This window comes from Nannospalax galili, unplaced genomic scaffold, assembly GCF_000622305.1.
Source record: "Nannospalax galili isolate Female #2095 unplaced genomic scaffold, S.galili_v1.0 scaffold1534, whole genome shotgun sequence".
Lineage (NCBI taxonomy): Eukaryota > Metazoa > Chordata > Mammalia > Rodentia > Spalacidae > Nannospalax > Nannospalax galili.
Window position 1 is genome coordinate 872,408 of NW_008333781.1, and position 18,931 is coordinate 891,338.

Below are 18,931 nucleotides of genomic sequence, written 5' to 3' on the forward strand. Positions count from 1 at the left end.
GAGAGAGAAAAGATTGCTTACTGGGTAAGACCATTTGTTGTGTTGACCTTGCAGATGACAAAGGTTGGGTTCCCAGCACCCAAATCATGGGGCTCACAACCACTTGTAACTTCAATTCTAGGGAGGTTGTCACCATTTTCTAGCCTCTTGGGGCACTTGCATGCATATGGTGCACTTACAAATAAGCATGCACACAAACATACATACAAAAATAAAGTAAATAAAATTTGAAAATAAAGGATAAAGAAAACCTTAGATTCATGCAAACAGAAATCACAAATTATATAAAATGGAAAAAACTCAGAGTCATGCCCCCTGGGGTGGTGGCAGTTTGGTCTGGAGCAGCTGAAGCCGGTTTGAGCAGAGGTGTTGACTGGGCTGCCGCTGGCAGCCTGGAGGCGCGCTGGCGGGACCGGCTCCTCTGCCATAGCCCAGGCTCTTGGCGCAGCAGCAAAATCCTAAAATAAATCCATCAGAATGACACCTTCACAGGTTACCTTTGAAATAAGAGGAACTCTTACCAGGGGAGGCTTTTGCCGTATGTGGAAGCTGTGATGCCTTGGGAAACTGGAATCCTCAGAATGCTGTGGCTCTTCTTCCAGAAACTGAGACTGGAGAAAGCGTGTTATGGAAAGCAGCAATCGTTCTCAGTAGAAGAGTGTCTGTTCAGTATCGCTACTTCAAAGGCTGCATTTTAGAACCAAAGAAAGTGAGATCATTATTGACGATGGACAATTTGGAATTCACAATGGTATTGAAACTCTGGATTCTGGATGGCTAACATGTCAGACTGAAATAAGGTTACGTTTGCATTGTTCTAAAAAACTTCCGGTCTCAATTACCAAGAAAAAGTTCAAAAAAATCTAGATTTAGGGTAAAGTTTACACTAGAGGGGCCGGAGGAAGATGACGATGATAGGCTATCTCCCACTGTTCTTCACAAAATGTCTAATAGCCTGGAGATATCCTTGTTAAGTGACAACGAGTTCAAGTGCAGGCACTCATTAGCCAGAGTGTGGGTATGGCTTACAGCCGATCGGTGGACCGGTGGACAGAGTACAGCATACAGACAATGGAGCCTGATAACCTGGAACTAATCTGACTTTTTTGCAGAAGATCTCAGTGAACACGTGGTTCAGGGCAGTGCTCTTCCTGGACACGTGGGTATGGCATGCCTCTTGTCATGCACCATTGCTGAGAGTGGGAGAAGTGCTGGAGTCCTTACTCTTCCCATCATGAGCAGAAATTCCAGAAAAATAGGCAAAGTGAGAGTTGATTTTCTCATCATCAAGCCATTACCAGGATACAATTGTTCCATGGAGTCTTCATTTTCCAAGTACTGGAAGCCAAGAATACCATTGGATGTTGGATACCGAGGTGCAGGGAACTCAACCATAACTGCCCAGCTGGCTAAAGTGCAGGAAAATACTATTGCATCCTTAAGAAATGCTGCTAGTCATTGTGCAGCGTTTGTAGAATTTGATGTACACCTTTCGAAGGACTTCGTGCCTGTGGTGTATCATGATCTCACCTGTTATTAGACTATGAAAAAGAAATTTGATGCTGATCCAGTTGAATTATTTGAAATTCCAGTAAAAGAATTAACATTTGACCAACTCCAGTTGTTAAAGCTTGCTCATGTGACTACACTAAAATCCAAAGATCGTAAAGAATCTGTGGTTGAGGAGGAAAATTCCTTTTCTGAAAACCAGCCATTTCCTTCTCTTAAGATGGTTTTAGAGTCATTGCCGGAAGATGTAGGGTTTAACATAAAAACAAAATAGATTCGTCAACAAAGGAATGGAATGTGGGACTGCAACTTGTCAACATATTTTGACATGAACTTGGTTTTGGATATAATTTTAAAAACTGTTTTAGAAAATTCTGGGAAGAGGAGAATAGCATTTTCTTCACTGGATGCAGATACAATGGTTTGTCAAAAGCAGAACAAATATCCCATATTATTTTTGACTGAAGGAAAATCTGATATTTACCCTGAACTCATGGACATCAGATCTTGGACAACTCCTATTGCAATGAGCTTTGCACAGTTTGAAAACCTCCTGGGGATAAATGCCCATACTGAAGACCTGCTCTGAAATCCATCCTGTATCCAAGAGGCCAAAGCTAAGGGACTGGTCATATTCTGCTGGGGTGATGATACCAATGATCCTGAAAACAGAAGGAAACTGAAGGAATTTGGGGTTAATGGTCTAATTTATGATAGGATATATGATTGGATGCCTGAGCAGCCAAACATATTCCAGTGGAGCAACTGGAGCACCAGAAACAAGAACTTCCAGAGCTTAGGAGCTGTCTGTGCCTGGCTGTCAGCTAATTTGTTCCCTCCTCTCTGTGTGGGGATCCTGAAATCCACATGAATGCTAATGGCATTGATAATGCAGAGAATGTTTAGTTTTAGTGCAGAGGCCAATGAGCATGCACAGCTTTCCTGGTGGCAGTTTTCATCACTGAGCATTGTTGACCTCTGCCTCTTGGGTTTCTCAGTCCAATGAAGCAATAACAATATTTTATTCTTTCATTACAATTGCAAGAATTTCAAGTAAGTTGTTTATCACTTGGCCTGGTATAATTACTAGTCAGCCTCTGTAAAGTGAGAAAATGTATTAACTGGTAAATATTTTCAACTAAATATGGCAGACTACTGCAATGCTAAATCTTCATTAAAAGCATAGTGGAATTCAAGTAATGCAATGTCTTCAACAGACATAGTGTCATCTATTTCTTCTTGAGTGATCTTTAGTAGTTTGTTTTAGTAGCAGTCAACTTATTTGTTTATTTTTTCTAAATTCTCTGATTTACTGCAATGAAATGCAATATTCTCTTCTTATGGCTTTAATACCTACAGAACTTGTAGTGAAGTCCTCTCTTCACTAATGGTAATAACAATGTCTCTCTCTTCTCATGGATTTGGCTACTTCTCTTTGATTTTTCTTCTTATTGTTTTTTTTGCCTCCTTTCCTTTCTTCTTTCCTCATGGTTACCTTTTAGATATAAATTTAAGTTATTCCCCCTCTTCTGTGGTTTTTGTTTTGTTTTGTTGTTGTTCTTTTTGAGACACAGTTGCCCTGAAGCTCCAGCTGGCCTGAAATCACTGTGTAGACCAGGTTGACCTTGATCTGACAGAAATCACCTGCCTCTGCTTCCCCAGTGCTGGGATTAAAGGCTTGTACCACCATACCTGGATTTTAAAAAATATTTTATTATTTTTATTTATTGTGTCTGAGCATATTGCTGCATGTGTGTAACTGCACCCATGCTATGCAATGTCTGCAGAAGTCAGAAGAGGGTGTCGGATTCCCCTGGAACTGAAGTCATTGATGGTTTTTAGTTACCATGTGGGTGCTGAGAATTGAACTCGGGTCCTTTGCAAGAGCAACCAGTGCTCTTAACCACTGAGCCATCTCTCAAGCCACTGCTTTTAATTTTCAAAGTGGAATCTTGTCATTTCTGAACTACTCCTTACATTTGTATAAGTACTTGTAACTATAATTTCCTTTTAATCACTATTTTTAGATGTAAGCTAAACATGGTAGATTTTGTTTCCATTTTAACTCAAACAACACTTTTAAGGGCTGGAGAGATGGCCCAGCAGTTAAAAGTACTGGCTGTTCTTGCAGAAGATTGGGATTTGAATTCTAGCACCTACATGGCAGCTAATAACCAGTCCATAATTTTCAGTTCCAAGGGATCCAACACCTTTTGTCCTTTGCGAGCATTGCACGACACAGGTGCACTTACACACATGTAGGTATAACATTCATATACATAAAGTAAAAATAAAAATAAATAAAAAGCACTTTTAAATTTCTCTGATTTTTTTTCTTTGAATAATTGATTGTGTAGAACTGTGTAATTTACTTACCAAATATTTGAGTACCTTCCTGGTATTTTTCTCTTAGTAAGTTGTACATTTTTGTATTGTGGTCTGAGAATGTTCTTTGTGACCCTCACCTAAATATAAATTTATTTGATCCTTTTAGGTCTATACATTCTGAGTACTTAAAAGAATAGGTATTCATTCTGCTGTAGTGGGTAGAATGTTCTTCAATATCACTAGTTCATATCAGCTCCTATCTAGAGTCCTCCTTTGTCTTCATAATAGCTTGAATTGTGGAAAGTTTCTAAGAAGTTCTTTGGATATTTAAAGTATCTCACTGTTGTGGAACATGATCCTTCTAGCAAAACAGCTGCCATATTCATCAGATCAGCCATGCCTGCTTGTAAGGGACCATCACAGTTCTTCTTGTTGATTGTTAATATTCTGTCATAGAAGAAGGTGGTGGGGAAGATCATTGGATCCTCACCTGAGATTTCAGTTACTGTTCCAGCCATTGCATGTGGTCTCAGAGACATGGGGTTCAAGGGAAGTGCTAGAGTATAACACTAAGAAAGGTTACCTGAAGGGGGGACACTATCTATGTGGCTATGGAGAAGCCATCTTTCATACTGAGTGAAGATTTTCCAGTGAGGCTGCTTTGGCATCACCCATGCTCCTGTAGGCAACTTCTCAGTGCTCTGTGAACAAACCCAATAAACTCATTGGCTCCTCAGGGTGAAGTTTGCTGGAGTCATACTTTGCTTTATTGAGTACTTTTTATAAATTATAGGGGATGGAGAGATGGCTCAGCAGTTAAGAACACTAGTTGTTCTTGCCGAAGACCCGAGTTTGAGTCCCAGAACCCACATGGTGGCTAAAACTATCCGTAACTCCAGTCCCAAGGGATCCGACAGCCTCTTCTGAACTCCGCGGGCATTGCACGACACAGGTGCACTTACCTATACACAGGCAATACACCCATACACATAAAATAAAAATAATAAATAAAATTTTTAAAAATAAATAAATTATAAAGAGGTAGACATTGTTTACATTTCTCCAGGGAAGGAATTCTCACAACATTTATTCACAGATTAACAAAACATTTTCTTCATTTATTTTTAGATTATGCTATTTTGTGTAGAATTAAAGGATAGTAACTTTGTTTTAGAGACTTTCTGAAACTTGACTTTAAGGAGAAAAAGAACATTGAAAAAATTGTTCAATAACTGTTTCTCTTAACTTTATTCTACCCTTTAGAGGCTATGCCATTGTATATATTTCAAGGAGGGGCTGGAAAGATGACACAATCATTAAGAACACTTGATGCTTTTTCAGAGGACTTAAGTTTGGATCCCAGCACCCATGTTGGGTGGCTCACAACCATGTATAACATCAGCTTCAGATGATCTTATGCTCTCTTCTGACCTACACAGGTACCACGGGCATGGAACACAGACACACAGACACACAGACACACACACACACACACACACGCATGCACACACATAAAATAAAAAATAAATCCTAAAAATAATGTTTCAAGGAAAAGTACAGAATATATAATGAGAGTCTTTGTTCTTATTATTTGGTGTCAACAAGTATTACTATTTCCGTTCTTGTTTTCATCCATTCCTCTACAACTCTCCTATTAAACTACAGTTTCAAATGTTGGATTACATGATTTCTATATATGAACAGAAGACTATTCTATGAAACCACAAGAGAGTAAACTAAGTTATACCTTGTGATTTGAGCTAGAAATAATGAGATGGACCATACATCCATTTTCAGCATTTCAATGAGAAATGGTACTATCTGCCACATGGACACTCATGAATATTTGTATATAATCTAATTTTGGGATAATGTTAACAATCATATTACTTATTTTGGCATATAATAAGGTTATGAATTTCTAAGAAAATAACTAACATTTAGAGTTGAAACCTATATATGAAACCTATGCTAGGGCTGGAGTGATGGCTCCGTGGTTAAGAGCACTTACTGCTCTTCCAGAGGTCCTGGGTTCAGTTCCCAGCACCCACAAGGTAGCTAACAACTGTCTATAACTCCAGTTCCCTGGGAATATGACACCCTCTTCTGCCCTCTGAGTATTGTACAACATGGGTGCACTTACATACACTTACATACATGCAGGCAATACACTCATACACATAAAAAATAGTAAAAAAAAAGATTAAAGTGACTGAAAAACACCTTAAGATGTACTTGATACCCTCAGTACTTGGTGAAATGCAAACCAAAACCAATTGAAGATTTTATCTTATCCAAGTCATGGTGGCTAAGTTCAAGAGAACAAATGGTAGGATTGCAAACTGGTATAATTACTACAGAAAGCTGTGTGGAGAACTCTTAAAAAACTAAAAATAAATCTACCATATGATGTGGTTATACCATTCCTTGTCATATAGCCAAAGGACTCATCCTACTGCAGAGATATTTGTTGATCCATGTTTGTTACTATTTTCACAATGCTAATATATGGAAACAACCTAAATGTCCCTCAACTGACAAATGGATAATGAAAATGTGATGCATTTACACAATGGAGTTCTACTCAGCAGTAAAGAAAAATGAAATTATGAAATTTTTAGGAAAATGGCTAGAACAAGAAACCATTATACTAAGTGAAGTAATACTGACTCAGAAAAACAAGTGATGTATGTTCTCTCTCATTTGTGAATCTTAGCACCAAATATTTATATGTCAGTATAAATCCTGATGTAATCACAGGATCCATGAAAATGGAAAGAAATCATAGAAGTGAAGGGAAAGAAAGAACCCTTGAGAGGGAGATAGTAGGAGACAGATGTTACCAAGGTATAAATGGGAAAAATGGTAAAACTTGAAAGGGAGAAGGAAAGGTTATACAAGGAACCACAGGAATAAAATGGAAAAAGGAGACCAAATTGGGGTGAAATAAGAGATAAGTATTATTAAGAGGGAAATGGTGAAAATGAGGGTACTTTAGCTGGAGAAGGAGGAAGAAAGGTTAGACAGTCAGAGAGAGAGAGAGGACAGATAAATAATACTTTGGTGGTGTGAAAAACAAGAATAAATATATTAGTACAAAATCTACTCAAAAATACACATATATCTATACATGAGTGAATGTTGAAGGATATATTACAAGAAACACAGTGCCAGACAGGAGAATCCTCCCTTCAAGTTGCTTGTCAGGATAGTGCAAGAGACTACCAAAATAACACAGACTATTGCCACAGCCCTTGATTCCTCCAAGAGCTTGAAGGTAAGACCCTATTGCTGAAAACAGGTTACACTGTGGATACAGGGCTTGGAGTAATCGAGCTGGAACTGACCTGGAAGCCTCCTCCCTAAAGACTAGCCCTCGTAGTTTCAGAGGATACTATGCAAGCTGCCAAGGGAGAAAATTAATTAATGGTTCAACCCAAGCTTTAAAGCCTAATAATCACAGCAATGCCCAACACAACAAACTATTCTATTTGTGCAATAGTGGTGCTTTTATCTTGGGTGTAATCAATGGCTGTCAAATTGGTCTTAAAGGAGGCTTGATGAGAGAGAACTAACGTGTGGTAGTATAAACATGTGGAAATACACATGGTTAGAGAGGTCATAGATCCTACAGAAAACACTACATCTATCACATTCATAAACAAATATAGTATCTTACTATATGCTAAATATGTATACTTATATTTACAGACAAGTATATCAGTTGCCACTTGTCAAAGAAGGTTCTTTTTGCAACAGATAGAGACTATTACAGAGTTCCTCAACTGGACAAATACAGAGAACAAGTATCTGTGAGATGCCCAGCCCTAAATGATAGATCTACAATGCAGTATTTACAACTAAGATTTATGGAACATAGCAGAACAGAGAGTACACAGAGTACTAATGCATCTGTCAACTTTCACCAGCAAAGCTTCTGATTGCAACAGAGGGCAATTAACACAGAAAGCCACAACTGGCCAAAATGTGGACAATTAAAGTGACTGCAAAGTGTATGTCCCCGGATAAGATTCCTGTATTAAACATTACCCATCCAGGGTCCAGGGACTATTGTGGAAGGGGGGGCAGAAAAATTGTAAGAACCTGGGGTGATGGATGACCACAGGGAAACAGAGTTTTCCAGCCTCCTGAGAACTTATGAACTTATAGCAATGGTGACAGCATGCACAAGACCCATGTAAACTCAAACCAGACAAAAACCCAGCGAAGAACTGGGGAAAATGGCAGGAAACCACGACATTAGCTGAGGAATTATTGGCAAATGATCACTGTTGGGTGAGGGAGAGTTGGATTTTTTTAAGGTAGTGATGCTAGATAAGCTGACCAGGCTTCAGTGGATGAACTCACGCCAAGGGATAGCTGGTGCACAAACATATATGACAGAATGCATGAAATCCAGTGGGGGGGGGGCTATGGGGTGCAGATAGGGGAGGAGGTTTAAATATGATTAGGTGTAGTGTAAAAAATGCACAAAATTCAATAAAGTTTATATTGAAAAAACTAAATCAATAATAAATAATAAATAAATAAATAAAGAAATAAATAAATAATAAGAAAACTAAGCATGAACCCGTGAATAAGCCAAAGAGCAAGCCAGAAATCTCCATTCCTCCACAGTTTCTGATTTAGGTTCCTGCTTGGTACCTAAGACTCTTGACACTTACGGCCAGACAACTCTCTGGAGACCTGAAGATGTTCTTCTTTGGCTCTTTAAAACCTTCTACCCTCCTTCAACCTCAGTTGTCTGCCCTCTCTCCGTTTCTTCTTGTTTGTGACCTGGTCACTCTCCCAACCTGCTCAGTTGCCTCTTGCTACAACTAGTGTCAAGACTTCAGGCTCTCGGGCGGTAGTTACCATTACTCCTTTTGCCACTGCTGCTGCTGTTTCTACTGCTGCCTCTTCACTGTTACAGCTCTGCTGGTGATGCCATAGCTCTGTCTCTTCAGTAGCTATCTATGCCACTGGCCACTCTCTTCTGCACTGCCACCACACTCCAGTGTCACCCACCACATTTTCTTCTTTCTTTATATTACCACTCAATCAACTCAAGAAAAGTTAAATATCAAAAACAGGCAAGAAAATACCATTCCAGAGAAATCATTGTTGGGCCTAATGTTTGTGGTAGTGTCAGGGGAGAAAGCACAGGATGGTATTGCCAACTGGCTCACAGAGTAACCTGAATAGCCTGCTTACACAGCCAGAAAAGGAAGATTTGCACCAATCACAGCAGCTCTTCATGTCAACAAAGAATTATGTTCACATCAAAAATGGTTTGTCCCTTTTACACGAGTTATAACGGCTTCTCTGCCTCCCTATGTACTGAGTAGGAATGGTTGCTAGGAATGTCCTTCCAAACTGCTTGAAGTTGTGCTGTCTTGGTCACACCCTCAGGAGCCAAAAGAGCTTCTGTAGATGGCCAAAACACTCCCAGGATGTTCAACAATGGTAGCACTATCATCAGGATAATTCAGATGGCTGTGTGACTGATAGTGTTTTTTGCTCAAAACAGCCAGTGCAGCAAGTCCACTAGGTGTTAAACAGGGAATCAAATCAGCTCATCCTCTAACATTTTTATTTATCTACAGAAAACCAAATATCAGCAGAACCGCTTACAATAAGCATTCGTTATTTATATTGATGTTAGCAGTGTTTAGCAGTGCTTTTGATAATGTTCAAGTCCTGAACAGAGCCCTACAGGTGAATTCCCCTCCTCTATCTCAGAAGCAGAAACCACAACACTCAAGCCAATAATATTTTGAAGTGGGTGAGGTAAAAGCATGTACGTGGGAATGAGATTTACCCATTTTACTTAAAATGGTCAAACATCCTTACTGCTTGGCTTGGAAAAGTCACATATGTCTTTAATACTCAGAACAAGCAAGGAAGCAAAAGATAGACTATGTAATGTAATCGAAGCACTAACAATAAATCAAGAGGAAATTCTAAAAACTGTTCAAAATTACCAACATGAAAGCAAAAAATTATTTCAAAGGATAAGAAAATAAACAGAGAATAATAAGCAGAGAATAATAAGCAATAAAATGACAGACTTTGTTAACCTTTGGTAACCTTGCTTATAAGTTGTTAGATGGCTATAGGAATTTCATTCATTACATGTGAAATATCAAATTCATTGGCATAGAATTATTCTTAATATTCTTACATTATCATTGCAATGAATAGGAGCTCAATAATTATTAATCCTTATTTATTTCTGGTATTGTTAATTTATATCTTCTCTATTTTCTTGGTTGGCTAGAAATCTTGTTTTTATTTGTACTTTCAAAGAAGCACCTTTTTCTGTTCTTTTATTATTTGATTGTTTTCCTTCTTCTATTTTATATATTTTAACTAGAATTTTTATTTATTTTTCCCATAGGATTAAATTACTCTTATTTTAGAAGATAGAAGCCTACATTTTCAATATACAAGCTAATACATGGGTTCCATGTTATAATTTTAAACTAGCATGCATGCACAACCTGTGATAAAGTTTTAATCCACGTAAGATGATTTTATGTGAGCTCTAGGTTTACAGAAACCTGAGAAGACAGTACAGAAATCCAATATATTTCACAATATTTTCCTTTATTATTAATACTGTATATTAGTATGGTTCATCACAATTAATGGAGTAATATAATACATTATTGCTAAGTTCGTAGTCTATTCATCATTCCTTACTGTTTACTTAATGTCCTTTTTCTTTTTTGGCATACCACATTACGTTCAGTTGCCGTATGTCCTAAGGTTTCTGTTATCTATGGAAGTCTCTTTGACTTTGCTTGTTTTGAGGGCCTTGATAGTTTGGAGGGAGAATGACTAGGTGTTCTGTAGGATTTCCTTAAATTACAGTTTGATTATTTTCTCATAATAAAGCCTCAAAGGTAAAGTGGAATGTTAGTTGCATTACAATAAATTATTTAGGCTTTGCGATTGATGATATTGGCCTTGACAGACTTGGGGAGGTAGTGTCCCTAGGATTTGTCCACTGTAAAACACTCCTTTCTTTCTATATTGCACAGAGTAACTATGTGCATCTTATACTACAGAAGAAAGAGTTAGGGCCCTATCCACTGAAGGCCTCTCTACAAATTCATGTATATAAATCATTTGGAAACCTTTGATGGGAGATTTTTTTTTCTTTTCTTAAATTTAATTATACAGGGTTACACAGTATATACATATCCATTCTGATATATCTTAACAATATAACTCAGGTACCATCATTCTTAAATAACGTAATTTAAAATGAAATTTTATACCACTAATGAAAAGGCAGAATGTACATTATGATGTTATGAGCAATTCAACAATTTAATAAAATTAAGTATAATAAACATAAAATCCTAAAATATGAAACATAAACTTAATGGATTTTTCTTTCACTGTGCATGTCGTAGTTACTGTGAAATTTGATCTCATAAATGCTTGATTCATCTTGGCCACTTACTACTTGCTTGAGTGACAGTCTGGAAATCACAAACATAGAGAAAAAAACTTTCTGTTATGTACATTGTTGGGGAAATTGACTGTATTTAAATAAAATCAATATAAACACTCAATGACTGTATTTTATCAATGTGACCTCCTTAACTTTTATCATCAAAATGATAAAGAAAAGTTTTAAACTTGTGAAAAATCTCCACTACTAGTGTACAAGAATTACTGTACTTGACAACAATGTCTCAATTGTTGACAGTTTTCCTATGTGTGTGCCTGCGCAGTCTCTGTGCTTGGGTCTCTGTGAGTATCTGAAATATTGATTACAAAAAGGCATATCTGCAACTCAGTCTCAAAGGACTTAAACTATGTATTCATATGTGTGTGCATTTATTTATGCCGATGTATATACAGAGATAGACAGAGATGAACACAGACCCAGAGGCAGAGGTACAGCACAAGGACACTAAGACAGCTAATAACTGAGACAGTAGGATGAAGAAGAGCATGAAGAGGACTTTCTGGTACGATTATTGCACCTTTTTTGGTAAGTTTGAATTTATCTCTAAAGTACCTGCATACAAAAAGGACAAAGGCATTCTACATTCCAGTTAGAATGAATTATTTTATGTTTCATTTATTAGCAGCATTCTAACAGAAAAGTTTCTTAGTATCTAGAGTCATGGTTTTTGACCAGTAAAATGGATAGCCTTTGAGTTTTCTACTTCCAGGGTCCAGAATAGGACTAAATGAGATCATGCACAGCATATGTTTTGAGCAGTATCTGGCTCTCTTCAACTTTCTACTCTTTTCCTTTTTCCTTCCTTCCTTCCTTCCTTCTTTCTTTTCTTTCTTTCTATCTATCTATCTATCTATCTATCTATCTATCCATCCATCATCCATCTATCTATCTATCTATCTTACTTTCTGGTTTGTTTAGGGTTAATTCTCAATTTGAGAGAGATTATAGTATCATAAGAGAGTTGGGCTTCTGGGCATGCCTGTGGAAGATCTTATTGACTATTTATTTGAAATGAGAAGATCTTCCCACTGTGAGTAACACCATTCTCTGACTGGGATTCTGAACTATGCAAATGGAGAAACGGAACTAAGCAGAAGCATGCGTTCACGTTTTGCTGCTTTCCAATACCAAATGTGATGTAACCAGATGCTTCAAGCTCCTGCTGCCTTGACTTCCCTACTATGATAGAATGTACCTTGAACCATGAGACAGAATAATCTCTCTCTCCCTTAAGTTGCTTTTGAAGTGGCGTTTTATCACAGCAACAGGAAAAATGTTTAGCTTTTAAAATGTTTAGCAATAGGAAAAAGACTTTTCAGCTTTTGCGATGTTTTGCAACAGGAAAAAGACTTTTACGCTTTTGAGATGATATCTCATGTAGCCCAGGCTGGCTTCAAACTTCCAATGTAGCTGAAGTTAGTCTTGAAATCCTGATCCTCCAGTCTTAAACTCCCAAGTGTTTGGATTATAGACACATGCAGCAATAGCTAGGATAGATATTAAGGTTTTCATTTTGCTTGGTTTTGTGGTGGTGAGGATAGAACCCATGGCCATAGGTTAGACAAGAACTCTACCCACTGAGTATATCACCAGCACTTAGTTCTTGTTTATTTTTAAAGTAAATCATCAGTTTAGACATGTCTGGTCTGAGAACTAAGATGTAACCATGAAACTAAGGGACCTACCAGGGATGAGACTGTGTTTTGGTAAGGGCATAATAACTCAACTAAAGGAGAGTCTATGATGATTAAAATGATTAATCTCCATATTTCTGACTACAACATCTTGCTTCTTGCCACTCAAACTAATTTCCAACAGTGACTATCATGGGAGACACTGCTATGGAGGAGACAGGGTTGGGGGCATAATGGACCATTGGGGTTTTGACAGTATTTTATTTCACTGTTCCATGCTGTGCTTGTATATGTTTTGATTGTATAATTGTTCAATGTTGATATCCATAGACTTGTTTTATGTGCTGATAACTGAATGTTGCCAGAAAGGGCATCAACTGATCTCTGATCTGGGAAACACTGATATTTAAATGAGGGAATCCAGAATGCCCATTTGAAGAAGGAAGACATTTCTGCCATCCCATGAATGGTCTGAAGTAAGATGCTTCTGCAGAACCTCAGGTAGAAAACCTCTACTCACCATTCAGCTGATGAGTGGTTAACAAAAATGTGGTATATCTACACAATGGAGTTCTATTCATCAGAAAAGAAAGATGAAATAATGAAATTTTCAGGTAAATGGATGGATCTAGAAACTGTTATACTAAGTGAAGTAACACAGACTCAGAAAAATAGAAGATGTATGTTCTCCCTCATTGTGGATCCTATGATCAGAAGACATATGTTCTCCTTCATTTGTGGATCCTTTTAAAATCCATGTCCTTTTAATAACTTGGTTCTGTACAGCAGTCTCTTCTGCATGAAATAATTACTGTCATCAGGACTTCAGCTGTGCCTGATCACTAACTATCATCACAATTGGGCTTGTTGACGGTTGAGCTCCTTCATTAAAGGAGGGCCAAGCAGGGTCATTGGACCCTCACCAGAGTATCCAGCCACTCTTCCCAGCCAACTGTATGTAATTTGGCCCTAATCACACATGGTCTCCGGGATTTGGGGATGGCTAAAGTATACAATCTGGGGAAGGCTAGGAAGAGAAGGCATGACCCATGCTGGGTAAAGGCTTTCCAGTGTGCATACCCTCAGGTCATTCATACACTTCAGCAGCCCCTCAGTTATCTTGGTAAGTAAGCTCAGTAGATTCATTGGTTCCCCAGTAAAATTTTAATCATACATTGGCTTGACACTAGAACCTTAAAAGGGAATAAGCATTGCTTAGTATCCCCAGAAATAGAATTCTCACAACGGATGACATTATTTGTTAATGCTATTATGTCTCATAATTATTAAAAACAAAAGAAAATGAGAATGTAAAAGATGTTAAAAGGATATGAGAATGGAGATATTTTCCAAAATAGAAAAAATAAGAAAGCCTAAGCAAATGATAAAGGTTTGTGTAGGTTTGTTATGATATATAAAGGATGAGACAAAAATAATATACATATAATCTTAAAATTAATAAGGTCACAGTTTAGTAAACTAGTTTAAGGAACAAAATATATATATAGTCAAGGTTTATCTGAGAATATATTTGTTTTTTTTTACCCAAGCCTTATCTACATAGCACATGATAATTAAAAGTACCAGACTAGTGGAACTAACCATATTGGATGTTTAACAGCCATACTTTGAAGCCTATACTAATCTAGTCAGAGGGACTTAAAGGACAGTTTTTTTTCCCCTTACCCTCTGAGGTCGACTAAGTTCCAGGGGACTATGGAACATCTCTCAAAATGTCCTGTAACTCTGGTGAGTCACCTGTCCTAGTAATTACGAGTACCAGACTGGTGGAACTAACCTTATTGGATGTTTAACAGCCATACTTTGAGCCTATACTAATCTGATCAGAGGGACTGAAAGGACAGTTTTTGTCCCTTGCTGTCCAAGGTCGACTAAATTCCAGGGGACTATGAAACATCTCTCAAAATGTCCTGTAACTGTGGTGAGTCACCTGTCCTCTTGTTCAGGGAGGCCATGGAGACCTCATGAGATGGACTTGAACCAGTGTCCAGTCTACAGAGAGGAGGGTCAACTCAGAGGAAATATCTCCTCCATGCTTCCAAGTGTAGCAAGACATGGTTGAGCAGGACCTTTGACTTATCTTCACATAGATGGAACTGGTAAAAGAAAGGAGCCAGGGGCTCCTCCCAAGCCCATGTGACTCCTGAGGAACAGATCCTCAAACGACCTTAAGTGTAAAAATAAATTGATTTATTTGGGCCAAAGAGTAAAGTCGTCAGTATATTTCTTTAAGAGATCAAGGGATTACACTTCCCAGACATTAGGCTAAAGTCCATATAAAAAATTATTTAGACAATTATTTCACATGGATTATTTTGTTCCTAATCAGAAAGTGCTGCTGAAATGTAAGACTTCAAATCTTCATCTGCAATACTGTAGTGCCCACCTGTATCTAAGGGAAACAACCTGATATTGTTCAAAAGTGATGGATAAATTTGTTTTCTCCCCCTATCTAGAACCCTTTGAGAGGGAATTGACACTGATTCTAACTACTCCAACAATTATCAGAATGCATGAAAGCAAATCCTGAATCCATCACTCTACAGTCCAGCCTTGGAAGACAAAAGAAAAATGAGGAACCCAATAGAAGGATGCTTTTGGAAGCCCTTGTCAAGAAATTCCAATGGACTCTCATATGAACATTTGAAAATTGCCCTGCTCTGACTTTTTTCTAGTTTCCTGTCTAGAACTTGTAATGCTAATTACTCTTGCCTTTACTTCTTCACATCTCTTAGGTACCAGTCAAGGATTTTATTTTCTCCCTAGAGTTGAGTTATGCAATTTGGGAATCTTTTACATAGACCCACTGAGGGGCACTCCAATTGCTTCACTCTGCATCCCTGTTCAGCATGGAAGAAGCCGCAGCAGCCTGAGTCCTGATTCCCTATCTGTATGTTGGGTAACCTCTTCAGAGGGTAGTGTGATAAGAATAGGAGGTAGGCAGTTAAAGTAAAAAGACCCCAAAGAAAATTAGCCAGTTTCTTGGATGAAAGTCACAATGTCCTTGGGCCTCTTAGCAACATACTCCATTCCAAAGGCCAAAAATTTCAAAAGTATTTTGGAGCTTTTGTCTAATCCTAAAAATTTTTTAGGCTTACCTCTTCAGAGGGAGGAATGTTAGAGTAGCAAAAAGCCCCATTAAAAATAAAAATAAAAATAAAAATAAAGAAAAGACAAAGAAAACCTCAACTCAGCTGATGATTCAGCTTCACCTTTATGAGAACTTAACCTAATCTAAGAATTCCACTTGACCCATGGCAGACATCTGACCTATGGAAATTGAAAAGGAAATTTGCGTTTAAGTCACTAAGTTGGTGATTTTTCTGGTAGCTGTAGAAAACTAAAACAGGAACATTGCAGTTCTTGCTGTATTGAATATGTTGTGGCTAAAATAATTCTGTGTGTTATCCAGTCTGTTGGAGTAGATGAAAAATTAATTAATTTTTGACTCAGGCACAACCACATGTGGGTCTCTTTGGTGTAAATTAACATGAGTACAGTCAAAAGCAGAGTGTGGGTAATTATAATGTTCTGGAGAAAGATTAATTACATTATCATGACAAGAAGAGTCAGCATGAACTGTAATAGCAAAAACAAATGAAACTGCCATTTAAAATGGGCATTATGGGGGCTGTAGAGGTGACTCAGTGCTTAAGCTTAAGAGCACTGGCTACTCTTGCAGAAAATGATGAGTTGGGTTCTCAGCACCCACATGGAAGCTAACAACTGTTCCAGTTCCAGGTGATCTGATGCCCTCTTCTGACCTCCAGGGTCATTGCATGACATGGGTACACTTAATGTACATGCAGGCACTACATTTCTATACATAAAATAAAAATAATAAATATAATATTTTTAAATGGGGCCACAGTTAATGGGAAGGTCCAGGATGTTAGCACTGCCTCTTCAGTCCATGCCCTTTAAGTGAGGTGGAGCTGTCAGTTCCATGGACCCCTGTGGAGCAACAACAGTCAAATCTAGTGTAATGGTAGTCAATGGATTCAATTGAAAGAATGTATTATGAAGAAGGATCTGGAATGATACACATTCCTCAATGAACTAGGGAGAAGGAGTGTCCCCTAAAGGGTTCTTATTCTCATTCATATAAGTATTCAGGAATGGACCCAAACAGAAGCTTTTAGGAAAAATTTATTAGAATTTTAAGAAAAGTCCTCAGGCCAAGTGAGGTGGTAATCTCACTAGCTGCCTTGAGGAGTACAATGGTGGGGAGAAGGAAAGAAATCCATGAAGCCATGCAGGTTTAGAGCCTGCATGGAGGTTAGACATGTGGCTGAATAGCAGCCACATGGCTGGGAGAAGGAAGCTTTAGAGAAAAAGTAAAGAAACACAAGATTCTACAGGCAGCCCAAAGACTTAAAATATGTTAAGAAAAGGGACATGAAGAAAAAAAGGAGAGGTTACACATTTCCCTAAGAATTAAGAAAAATGGGCAGACTTACAGAGACCCACATTCAGTTGGTGGAGAAGCTCTGTGCTGGGAGTGGAATAACAGGCAAGAAAATTTCACTATCTCATTAACGCATCAGATATTCTGCCCATCTATTTAGCATAACTTAAGGTGAACCTGCCTTCCTACGGGTGGTCCTATGACCAGATGATTTACCAGTGAAACTGGAAAGGTGGGTATTACAACAGATAGACTAGAAATTTTATAGTCTTGAACAGTTAAAATTATGGGGCTATTTGCTACTCTAACATCAAGAGTCAGGGAGATTGACTCTAGGCTCAGAGTTCCAGAATTCCATAAGCACTTGTGTGTCTGTGTGTGTTTGCCTATGCCTGTGTTTATGTGTGTGTCCGTGTATCACTACATTCGTAAAGCCTTTAGCAAGCCTTTACAATCTAATGGGCTATGATCTGACTGCATTGTTTTCTACACGGGGCAGCAATGACCATTCCTTCAGCCTCAAGCCCACAGCCTGCCACGGAGCCCAATGAACAGAGGAATTTCTGAGTTTAATCACAGCTCCCCCTTTTTTCACTGCTTTTAGGATTGGTATTAATCAATGAAAATGGATGTGATCATTTGTCAGAAATCTTCATTACAGTGAAAGGAAAAAAATAAGTCAATTTGGACAGACCAAGAGTTGTTAATTGTTTTAATTACATACTCTATTTCTTAGCTTTGGTCATAAATAAATATATTTGACTTATGTAATGATAACCTCCTCTATAACTTATACTTAAGAAATAGATCCCAATATTTAGTACCTTCTGCTGCCAGTGAATTGCTGACTCCCATAATCAAAGTCAGCCTTTCCAATGATTTATTAGTTTCTGAATTATATTTTGAAGTACTGATGGAAGTTAACTCTGATTTGCAAATTAAGTGACCAAGGCAAAAATGGTAAAAAAAAATGCAGCAGCAAAACCTGATGAATAAATTGATGTCTTAATTTTAGTGTTTAGGTGCACAGCATAAATGTCTAGGAGTATGGTGTTAAGTCTGTGACACCAAAGCAATGGGACTGTCTGCTATAGCCATATTGGTTCAAAGTCATAGAGCATCACTGTTCCTTCTCCCTCTCCTGCTCTATTTCCTCCTGTTATTCTCAGTTTTATTGTCTCCTCATTTCCTCCTCTTGGCACAACTGAGGTACTTTGTGCACACTTATAAATCAGGCTTTATCTTCTGCTTGGTTTGTTTTCCTAAATGGTGGTTGTAGACTAGGACCTTGGCATACTCCAGATCAAGCACCTTACATGAAACATAGCAGGTGTGGGAATGATTTTTAGTAATAGATGTAATCTGGACTAATGACTTTTAATTAACCCCAGCAAAACCTTGTGCTTTGGGGTTTGATGCCTGGGGCATCTCCTCAGTTCAGTACTCCACCTAAAAAGATAATGAATAAATAAATGTGTGTGCTCAATAAATATATACCAAAGTGCTGTGAGCAGCACACCCACTCATCTCCATTGAATACAGTGG

General features: G+C 38.0%; 1 pseudogene; it reads left to right on the plus strand.

Moving 5' to 3' along the window:
• Positions 1-477: 477 nt before the first annotated feature.
• LOC103730286 lies at positions 478-2,380 on the plus strand (annotated as a pseudogene).
• The last annotated feature ends 16,551 nt before the right edge of the window (positions 2,381-18,931 follow it).